The 9,400-nt window shown below is 47.0% G+C and overlaps 1 pseudogene; it reads right to left on the bottom strand.

Moving 5' to 3' along the window:
* Nucleotides 1-1,313: 1,313 nt before the first annotated feature.
* Nucleotides 1,314-4,236, bottom strand: LOC112617006 (annotated as a pseudogene).
* Between the last annotated feature and the right edge of the window lie 5,164 nt (nucleotides 4,237-9,400).

Below are 9,400 nucleotides of genomic sequence, written 5' to 3'. Positions count from 1 at the left end.
GGTGGCTCAAGCCTGTAATCACAGCACTTTGGGAGGCCGAGACGGGCGGATCACGAGGTCAGGAGATCGAGACCATCCTGGCTAACACGGTGAAACCCCGTCTCTACTAAAAATACAAAAAACTAGCCGGGCGAGGTGGCGGGCGCCTGTAGTCCCAGCTACTCCGGAGGCTGAGGCAGGAGAATGGCGCAAACCCGGGAGGCGGAGCTTGCAGTGAGCTGAGATCCGGCCACTGCACTCCAGCCTGGGAGGCGGAGCTTGCAGTGAGCTGAGATCCAGCCACTGCACTCCAGCCTGGGCGACAGAGCGAGACTCTGTCTCAAAAAAAAAAAAAAAAAAATGCTGAAGAAGGCTGGGTGCGGTGGCTCACGCCTGTAATCCCAGCACTTTGGGAGGCTGGGGTGGGTGATCATGAGGTCAGGAGTTCGAGATCATTCTGACAAACATGGTGAAACCCTGTCCACACTAAAAATACAAAAATTAATCAGGATATCTGTAATCCCAGCTACTCAGGAGGCTGAGGCAGGAGAATCACTTGAACTCAGGAGGCAGAGGTTGCAGTGAGCTAAGATCAGGTCATTTCATTCCAGCCTGGGCAACAAAGCGAGACTCTATCTAAAAAAAAAAAAAAAAAAAAAAAAAAGAACTGCTACAGAATTTGTTGCAAATTTGGGTCCTTCAATGTTTTGTTTTGAGACAGAGTCTTGCTCTGTTGCCCAGGTTGGAGTGCAGTGGCGCATTCTCAGCTCACTGTAACCTCTGCCTCCTGGGTTCAAGCGATTCCCCTATCTCAGCCTCCATAGAAGCTGGGATTACAAGCGTCCACCTCAACGCTCAGCTAATTTTTGTATTTTTAGTAGAGGCAGGGTTTCACTACGTTGGCCAGGCTGGTCTGGAACTCCTGACCTCAGGTGATCCACCTGCCTCAGCCTCCCAAAGTGCTGGGATTACAGACATAAGCCACCACACCCAGCAGCTAATTAATTTCATTGCACTTGTTGGCTGGGCTCGGTGGTTCACGCCTGTAATCCCAGCACTTTAGGGGGCCTGGGTGGGTGGATTACTTGAGGCCAGGACTTTGAGACCAGCCTGGCCAACATGGTGAAATCCCATCTCTTAAAAAAAAAAAAAAAAATTAGCCAGACTTGGTGGTACACTCCTGTAGTCCCAGCTACTCGGGAGGTTGAGGCCGGAGAATTGCTTGAAACCACAAGGCAGAGGTTGCAGTGAGCAGAGATCGCACCCACTGCACTCCATCCTGGGCAACAGAGCAAGACTCTGTCTCAAAAAATAAAATAAAAAAATTCCATTACACTTGTCAAAAATCTTCCGTTTGTCCTCATTGTTAATCTTGTCTTGAAGTTTCTAGTCTTCAACAGTTGTTTCCATGTCGAATGCATAGGATTCAAGTGAATTCTTGGATGACACCTTGATGCTCTCCTTCTCATCTTCAGCTTTGTAATTCCCAGCTTCATAGAGCATATGCTCAATGTTTTCCTTGCAAAAATGCCCCCTGTCATTAGTGATAGTACTCTCCTGTTACTCTTCATCGTAGCAGGAACACTGAGGATACCATTGGCATCAATGTCAAAAGTGACTGCAATCTTAGGAACAGCAGGAGTGCAGAAGGTATGCCTGTGAGTTCAAACTTGGCAGGCAGGTTGTTATCGTTGGTCATGGCATGCTTCCCTTCATAAACTTGAATAAGCACACCAGGCTGGTTGTCAGAGTCAGGAGTGAAGGTCTGTGTCTGTTTGGTAGGAATGGTAGTATTGCACTTAATGAAGACAGTCAAGAATCTGCCAGTAGTTTCAATACCAAGTGAAAGAGAAGTGACATCCAAGAGCAGCAAATCTTGAACATTTTCAGATTTGTCTCCAAACAGGAGGGCTTCCTGGACAGCTGCACCATAAGCAACAGCTTCTTCAGGGTTGATACTCTTATTCAGTCCTTTTCCATTGAAGAAACCTTGGAGAAGCTTCTGAATCTTGGGGATACGAGCAGAACCACGAACCAGGACAATATTATGAATCTGTGGCTTGTCTAATTTTGTGTCTTGAAGGGCTTTCTCTATTGGGGTCAGGGAGTCACAGAACAGGTAAGCATTCAATTCTTCAACTTAGGCATGGGTAATGGAGGTATAGAAGTCAATTTCTTTTCTTTTTTTTTTTTTTTTGAGACGGAGTCTCATTCTGTCGCTCAGGCTGGAGTGCAGTGGCCGGATCTCAGCTCACTGCAAGCTCCACCTCCCGGGTTTGGGCCATTCTTCTGCCTCAGCCTCCCGAGTAGCTGGGACTACAGGCGCCCGCCACCTCGCTCAGCTAGTTTTTTGTATTTTTTTAGTAGAGACGGCGTTTCACCGGGTTGCCAGGATGGTCTCGATCTCCTGACCTCGTGATCTGCCCGTCTCGGCCTCCCAAAGTGCTGGGATTACAGGCTTGAGCCACTGCGCCCAGCCAGAAGTCAATTTCTTCATAGAGAAAATTGATCTCAATACTGGCCTGGGTGTTGGAAGAGAGTATACTTAGCACGTTCACAAGCAGTACAGAGGTGTTGGACAGCTCGCTTGTTCTCACTGATGTCCTTCATATGCTTGAGACTGAACTCAGTAATAAAGTGGTTGGCCATTCAGTTGTCAAGGTTTTCTCCAACTAAGTTGGTGTTGGTGTTTCTGGCTGTAGAATTGACTTCAAAGATTCAATTTTCTTCCTTTTTTGAGACAGAGTCTTGCTCTGTTGCCCAGCCTGAAGTGCAGTGACATGATCGATCTCGGCTCACTGCAATCTCTGCCTCCAGGGTTCAAGCAATTCTCCTGCCTCAGCCTCCCGAATAACTGGCATTACAGGTGCTCACCAGCATGCCAGGCTATTTTTTTGTATTTTCAGTAGAGATGGAGTTTCACCATGTTCGCCAGGCTGGTCTCGAACTTCTGGCCTTAAGTGATCCACCCACCTCGGCCTCCCAAAGTGCTGGGATTACAGGCATGAGCCACTGCGCCCCGCCAAAGATTCAATTTTCAATAGTGAAGATTGACACATCAAAAGTGATACCTTGGCCGGGTGTGGTGGCTCATGCTTGTAATCCCAGCACTTTGGAGGCTGAGGCAGGTGGACTGCTGGAGTCTAGGAGTTCTAGACCAGCCTGGGCAACATGGCAAAACCCTGTCTCTACTAAAAATACAAAAATTAGCCAGGCATGGTGGCATGCGCCTGTAGTCCCAGGAGGCTGAGATAGAAGAATCACCTGAGCCTGGGAGATGGAAGTTGCAGTGAGCCAAGATAGCGCTACTGCACTCCAGCCTGGGCCAAAGAGTGAGACCCTTGTCTCAACAAAAACAAGAGATGCTACCTCCCAGGTCGAAGATGAGCATATTTCTTTCAGCTCCAACCTTTTTGTCTAAGCCATAAGCAATAGCAGCAGCAGCTGGCTCATTGATAATTCTAAGTATATTGAGACCAGTAATAGTTCCAAAATCTTTGGTAGCTTGATGCTCTCAGAGTCGTTAAAATAAGTTGATACTGTGACCACAGCATTGGTAACAGTCTTCCCAAGGTAGGCTTCTGCAATTTCCTTCATCTTTGTCAGAACATAGAGGACACTTCCTCTGGATAGAAGTTTTCTGTCTCTCCCTTGTATTCCACTTGGGTCTTGGGCCGGCCAGTACCATTCACCACCATGTAGGGCCAATGCTTCATATCAGACTGGACAACAGCGTCATCAAATCTGTGTCCAGTCAGAAATTTGGCATAAAAAACTGTGCTAATGGGGTTCACTTCAACTTGATTCTTTTTTTTTTTTTTTTTGAGATGGAGTCTTGCACTGTTGCCCAGGCTGGAGTGCAGTGGTGACATCTCCACTCACTTCAACCTCCGCCTCCTGGGTCCAAGTGATTCTCCTGCCTCAGCCTCCCGAGTAGCTGGGCTTATAGGCTCCCACCACTACACCTAGCTAATTTTTTGTATTTTTAGTAGAGATGGGGTTTCACTATGTTGGCCAGGCTGGTCTTGAACTCCTGACCTCGTGATCTGCCCGTCTTGGCCTCCTAAAGTGCTGGGATTACAGGTGTGAACCACCGCGCCCGGCCACTGCAACTTGACTCTTTGTGGCGTTGCCAATGAATCATTCAGTGTCCATAAAAGTGACATAGCTTGCAGTGGTTTGGTTTTCCTGATCAATGGCAATTATCTCTACTTTTCCATGGTGGAAAACACCAACACAACAGTAGGTGGTGCCAAGATCAATACTAACTGTAGGTCCCTTACACATGGTTGCTGGCGTGTAGGCCCGGCTCCAACTTTGAAGAAAGACACAGGAACCCCAAGTGCTGCAGACACATTCAATATACAAATTTCTGATTTGCTCTTTTCTTTTCTTTTATTAATTTATTATTTTTTTAAATATATTTTTTTGACACAGAGTTTTGCTCTTGATGCCCAGGCCGGAGTGCAGTGGTGTGATCTCAGCTCACTGCAACCTCTGCCTCCCAGGTTCAAGCGATTCTCCCGTCTCAGCCTTCTGAGTAGCTGGGATTACAGGCACGCGCCACCACACTCAGCTAATTTTTTGTATTTTAGTAGAGATGCGGTTTCATCATGTTCAACAGGCTGGTCTTGAACGCCTGACCTCAGGTGATCCACCAGCCTCAGCCTCCCAAAGTGCAGGGATTACAGGCATGAGCCACTGCGCCCAGCCTGATTTGCTTTTTTCACTGAATGTCATATACATGACACTGGAGTTTATTCATCCTATTTCTGTATAATGCTTTTTAAAAATTTTGTTGGCCAGTTGTGGTGGCTCATGCCTATAATCCCAGCACTTTGGGAGGTTGAAGCGGGCAGATTGCCTGAAGTCTGGAGTTCAAGACCAGTCCGACCAACATAGTGAAACCCTGTCTCTATTAAAAATAGAAATAAATTAGGCAGGCGTGGTGGTGTGTGCCTGTAATCCTAGCTACTTGGGAGGCTGAGGCAGGGTAATTGCTTGAACCAAGGAGGTGGCGGTTGCAGTGAGCCGAGATCATGCCCCTGCACTCCAGCTGGTGCTACAGAGTGAGACTCTGTCTCAAAAAACAAACAAACAAACAAACAAACAAAAAAACACTTTTAGTTTTCTAGGCAACCTTAAATGCATATAAAATGCTTATTATGTTATGTAAATTTTGGGAAATACCTTGACCTGTTCTCTATTCTCTTGTCAGATGTTTGAGTAATTTTTGGTATTTTTGTTTCCTTTATGAACCATGTTGCTATGAATGTCCTTGAACATGTGTCCTGGGGTATACACACAAAGGTTTCTCTACATAAACAAGAGAGTCATAGGCAAAGCACATGCTTTTTTTTTTTTTTTTTTTTTTTTTTCCCTGAGACAGAGTCTTGTTCTATACCCCAGGCTTGACTGCAGTGGCATGATCTCGGTTCACTGCAACCTGCACCTCCCAGGTTCAAGCAATTCTCCTGCCTCAGCCTCCCAAATAGCTAGGACTACAGGTGCACACCACCATGCTCTGCTAATTTTTGTATTTTTAGTAGTGGCGGGGTTGAACCGTGCTGGCCAGGGTGGTCTTGAACTCCTGACCTCAAGTGATCTGCCCACCGTGGCCTCCCAAAGTGCTGGGATTACAGGTGTGAGCCACCATGCCCAGCCATCCTTATTTTTTTTAAGTTATCAAAATAGTTGTACCAGTGTATACTTCCACCAGCAATGTCTAAGTGTTCTTCTTATTCTACATCCTCATATCATCAGACTTCTTAGTTTTTTTTGTTTTTGTTTTTTGTTTTTTTCTGAGAGAGTTTCCCTCTTGCTGCCCAGGCTGGAGTGCAATCGCATGATCTCGGCTCACCGCAACCTCTGCCTCCCAGGTTCAAGTGATTCTCCTGCCTCAGCCTCCCGAGTAGCTGGGATTGCAGGCATGCACCATCATGCCTGGCTATAATTTTTGTATATTTAGTAGAGACGGGATTTCCCCATGTTGGCCAGGCTGGTCTCGAACTCCTGACCTCAAGTGATCCGCCCTCCTCAGTCTCCCAAAGTGCTGAGACTACAGGCATGAACCACAGTGCCCAGCCAGACTTTTTAGTTTCTACCAAGCAATGGCTTTAAAGTGATATCTTGGCTGGGAATGGTGGCTCATGGCTGTAATCCTACCACTTCGGGAGGCCATGGTGGGAGGAAATTTTTTTTTTTTTTTTTGAGACTGAGTCTCGCTCTGTCACCCAGGCTGGAGTGCAGTGGTGAGATCTCGGCTCACTGCAAGCTCCACCTCCTGGGTTCACGCCATTCTCCTGCCTCAGCCTCCTGAGTAGCTGGGAGTACAGGCGCCCACCACCACGCCTGGCTAAGTTTTTGTATTTTTAGTAGAGACGGGGTTTCACCATGTTAGCCAGGATGATCTCGATCTCCTGACCTCATGATCCACCCGCCTCGGCCTCCCAAAGTGCTGGGATTACAGGCGTGAGCCACTGCACCCAGCCAGGAGGATTATTTGAGCCCAGGAATTCAAGACCAGCCTGGGCAACAAAGCAAGACCCCTATCTCAAAACAAAACAAAACAGAAACTCTGATATCTCCCTATGGTATTCACATTTCTTTGATTACTAAGATTTTCATGTTTGATTCATCAATTGTGTTTCTTTTTCAAAATGCTAGAACTGGCTGGGCATGGTGGCTCACGCCTATAATCCCAGCACTTTGGGAGGCCGAGGCGGGCAGATCACTCAAGGACAGGAGTTTCAGACCAGCCTGGTCAACACAGTGAAACCTCATCTCTACTAAAGATACAAAAATTAGCTGAGTATGGTGGTGCATGCCTGTAATCCCAGATGCTCGAGAGGATGAGGCATGAGAATCTTGTACCCAGAAAGTGGAGGTTGCAGTGAGCCAAGATCATGCCACTGCGCTCCAGCCTGGACAACAGAGCAAGACTCTGTCTCAAAAAAGAAGAAGAAGAAAAAAAAGCTAGAACTGCCTTTCTGCAGTTTTCCATTGGATTATCTTTTTATTATCTATTTAAATTATTATTATTATTATTTTTTGAGACAGAGTCTCACTCTGTCACCCAGGCTGGAGTGCAGTGGTGTGATCTTGGCTCACTGCAACCTCCGCCTCCTGGGTTCAAGCCATTCTCCTGCCTCAGCCTCTCCAGTAGCTGGGACTAGAGGCGCCTGCCACCATGCCTGGCTAATGTTTTGTATTTTGTTTAGTAGAGACGGGGTTTCACCGTGTTAGCCAGGATGGTCTTGATCTCCTGACCTCGTGATCTGCCCGCCTCGGCCTCCCAAAGTGCTGGGATTACAGGCATGAGCCACCGCGCCTGGCCCACATTTTTTTTTTTTTTTTTAATGGTGACTTTCAATATATCAAAAGTTCTTGGCCGGGCACAGTGGCTCATGCCTGTAATCCCAGCACTTTGGGAGGCTGAGGCGGGCAGATCATGAGGTCAGGAGATCGAGACCATCCTGGCTAACACGGTGAAACCCCATCTCTACTAAAAATACAAAATATTAGCTGGGCGTGGTGGCAGACGCCTGTAGTCTCAGCTAGTTGAGAGGCTGAGGCAGGAGAATGGTGTGAACCCGGGAGGCAGAGCTTGCAGTGAGCCGAGACTGGGCCACTGTACTCCAGCCTGGGCGACAGAGCGAGACTCTGTCTCAAAAAAAAAGAAAAAAAAGTTCTTAATATAGTCGGATTTATCAATCTTTTCTGTTTAGATTACACCTATAGTATCTTCCTTAAGAAATCCTTCCTCGGCCGGGCGCGGTGGCTCAAGCCTGTAATCCCAGCACTTTGGGAGGCCGAGACGGGTGGATCACGAGGTCAGGAGATCGAGACCATCCTGGCTAACACGGTGAAACCCCGTCTCTACTAAAAAATACAAAAAACTAGCCGGGCGAGGTGGCAGGCGCCTGTAGTCCCAGCTACTCGGGAGGCTGAGGCAGGAGAATGGCGTGAACCCGGGAGGTGGAGCTTGCAGTGAGCTGAGATCCGGCCACTGCACTCCAGCCTGGGCGACAGAACGAGACTCCGTCTCAAAAAAAAAAAAAAAAAAAAAAAGAAATCCTTCCTGTCGGGGCACAGTGGCTCATGCCTGTAATCCCAGCACTTTGGGAGGCTGAGGTGGGTGGATCACTTGAGGTCAGGAGTTCGAGACCAGCGTGGCCACCAAGGTGAAGCCCCATCTCTACTAAAAATACAAAAATTAGTTGAGTGTAGTGGTGGGCACCTGTAATCCCAGCTACAGTGTAGTGGTGGGCACCTGTAATCCCAGCTACTCGGGAGGCTGAGGCAGGACAATTCCTTGAACCTGGGAGGTAGAGGTTATAGTGAGCCAAGATCACGCCACTGCACTCCAGCCTGGGTGACAAAGTAAAACTCCATCTCAAAAAAAATAAAAATAAAAATAAATCTTTCCCTATCATGAATTCACAAGATGTTCTCAAATAAAATTTTGTTTTATCATTGATTATTAATATGATCATTTCAATAATTGCTAAAAAAGAATTCCATACAATTCAACATCTATTGATGACTAATTTATTTTATTTATTTACTTGTTTATCTTACAGAGTGGGACAGGGTCTCACTCTGTCACCCAGGCTGAAGTACAATGGTGTGATCATGGTTCATGCAGCCTTGATCTGTGCCCCACCATGCCTGGCTAATTACAAAAAAAAATTTTTTAGAGACAGGGTCTCCCTATGTTGCCCAGGCTGGTCTCAAACTCCGGGACTCAGGTGATCATCCTGTCTTGGCCTGGCAATGCACTGGGATTACAGGCATTAGCCACTGTCCTGAGTCTAAGAAAAATCCCTTTAAAGATTTCATATGTAGTAATTTTATATTCCATATCTAATATTTCAATATCTGAATTGGGAATTTAAGTCTGTTGGTTTTGTGTGTGCACATGTGTGTATGTGTGTGTGATGCTGCATTTATGGTGGTTTGTTCCTAATATTCTTGGCACTTTAATTTTTTTTAGACAGTCTCACTCTGTTGCCCAGGCTGGAGTGCAGTGGAGGAATCTCAGCTCACTGCAATCTCCACCTCCCAAGTTCATGTGATTCTCCTGCCTCAGCCTCCCGAGTAGGTGGGATTACAGGTGTGTGCCACCACGCACAGCTAAATTTTGTATTTTTAATGGAGATGGGGTTTCACCATGTGGGCCAGGCTGGTCTTGAACTCCTGATCTCAAAGCAATCCACCTCCTCGGCCTCCCAAAGTGCTGGGATTAGAGGTGTGAGCTGCCATTGCCATGCCTAGCCCTTGGCTTTTTTTTTTTTTTGGACGGAGTTTCGCTCTTTTTACCCAGGCTGAAGTGCAATGCTGTGATCTTGGTTCACTGCAACCTCCACCTTCCAGGTTCAAGCAATTCTCCTGCCTCAGCCTCCTGAGTAGCTGGGATTAC

Source organism: Theropithecus gelada, unplaced genomic scaffold (genome assembly GCF_003255815.1).
Source record: "Theropithecus gelada isolate Dixy unplaced genomic scaffold, Tgel_1.0 HiC_scaffold_15791, whole genome shotgun sequence".
In the NCBI taxonomy this organism is placed as follows: Eukaryota; Metazoa; Chordata; class Mammalia; order Primates; family Cercopithecidae; genus Theropithecus; species Theropithecus gelada.
Note: the sequence above shows the minus strand (reverse complement) of the source record. Positions and strands in the feature narration are given on the sequence as shown.